The sequence below is a fragment of the Aedes albopictus genome, chromosome 2 (genome assembly GCF_035046485.1).
Source record: "Aedes albopictus strain Foshan chromosome 2, AalbF5, whole genome shotgun sequence".
NCBI lineage: Eukaryota > Metazoa > Arthropoda > Insecta > Diptera > Culicidae > Aedes > Aedes albopictus.
In genome coordinates, this window is record NC_085137.1 from 179619405 (window position 1) to 179621342 (window position 1938).

Sequence of the window (1938 nt, forward strand, 5' to 3'; positions counted from 1 at the left end):
CCCTGTTGAAGGTCGTGATTATCATCCCCATCATATTCTCCAAGAGGTTCCTCTGGATGGATCCCACGACAGCGGGATCATTGATTAGATCTCATCCAAGATGCCTTCAATCCTTCGCAGCTCATAGAGTCGGGGATATGTTGACTATGCACTTCATTGAATAACAGTGGGCTCCGTCTAAGCTTATCTTGCTAGATGATACTATCTAATGGGACCGTGGGCCTTACTTCATTCCGGAAAGCCAGTGATTCAACGGCCATTATTCCTGTAATTCGTCGAAAAGTGTCTCTGGAGCCGGCCTTCTTGTTCCATGCGGCATTCGATCCCACACTGGGTTTTAAACTCTTTTCGTCATGGAATAGCAGGTAACTTGGTAAAGTTTATGCCTGATTAAAGGTGATTAATAGTCGGTTTAAGAAAATTATGCCATCGAAGCGTAGTCAACCTTCTGGTAGAAGTCTATTTCTTCGTGGTATCAACGAAACCGTCATCAACAAGCTTCGTCAACGCTAAGCCATTTAGAATTTACAAACAATGGTGAAGAATGTAGCATATTGATGTCAGCTATGCAAGTACCACAAGACTCGTGCGTGTGGCACTTCCTCCAGTTCACCTGGCGATGAATGTCCTGTCCTTTCCACAATGCCCGGAGGCCGGAAAAAAACCTCAAAAATTGACTTCGAAATTTCAGTACTACTTACTTTCTTTCAGTCCTGGGCACCCACAGTGATGCAGAGGGCCGAATTGAAAGATTTCCATCCTAGGCGATTGCCTGCCAGCGCCTTGACCTTTGGCCAGGTCAAATTTCTGTCGATTTTCTTGATTTCATTGTTGAGACTGTGCCACCATGAGCCTCTGGGTCTGCCTCTGCTGCGATTTCCTGCTGGGTTCCAATCTAACGCTTGCTTGCAGATTATGTTTCCGTCCCTGAGTAGAGTGTGGCCCACCCACCTCCACTTTCGCTCGCGAATTTCTGTCGCTATTGGCTTTTGATGACATCGATGATGGAGCTCCACGTTCTAGATCCAACTGTAAGGCCACCATGCACGAATTATATACCGCAGGCATCTATTGATGAAGACCTGGAGCCGTTGAGTGTTCTCCACTGATACACACCAGATGTCACTGACGTATAGCAGCACAGATTTCACGTTCGAGTTGTCGTTGAATCAGTTCGTAATCTTTGATTTTCGGTTTCTGTATCGGTTTTTGGGTATTGAGTACAGTAGGCTGTTGGCCTAAGATCCCGTATCCACCGTGGAGGGGCTGCCACCTTATAGCTTCCGGTGGAGAAGCATTTCATACTCAGCCGCTGGATGCCGGAACAAAAGCTGTTTAAGCCGCACCTTCTTGGTAAACAGTCTAGGCGTACTTCCTCAATTTAGCTGAGTTCAGAAGGATAACAGTGCCCATTTTGCCCTACCAGCTAAGCACACAACTCTTAGCTGGCGGTCTTTGTCAATTCTTGACCCGTGGAAGCTTGAGGTAGCAATAGTGAAGGCCAGAGCTATGTTGGACGCTCCTTGTCTTCTCACCACTTTGCAGCCCTATGCGCTATGAGTTTATAGGTCTTAGTGCAGTAGAATTTTAGCGTATATTAGCAGCATTTCAGAATCCCAATTATTGTATTACGGATGATTTTAGTTTTCAATGAATTAACGGTCGAAATCGAATCAACAGTTCTCCGTCACATTTTACTCTAGTATCGTTACTGCTACCAATTATTTCGCTTAAAATTTTAAGCCTAGATACAACGTCCAATTCCTGACCACATGACCACATGACCACACACCTACTAGCATAATTATTGTTTCAATTTACAACTCCTATTCTATTATGCGAAACACCATCACTGCACTGCTATCACCTAGAATCAAATATCGCAAATAACTACTTGATTTATAGAGGCTTGTTTCTATCTGTATGTTTCCTCCACAG

General features: G+C 44.6%; 1 protein-coding gene across 1 annotated transcript in view; it reads left to right on the forward strand.

The window, feature by feature from the left end:
• The window catches only part of LOC109397539 (probable G-protein coupled receptor CG31760), a 128817-nt gene that overhangs the window by 105683 nt on the left and 21196 nt on the right, over positions 1-1938 (forward strand). The gene's annotated exons all lie outside the window — the stretch shown is intronic.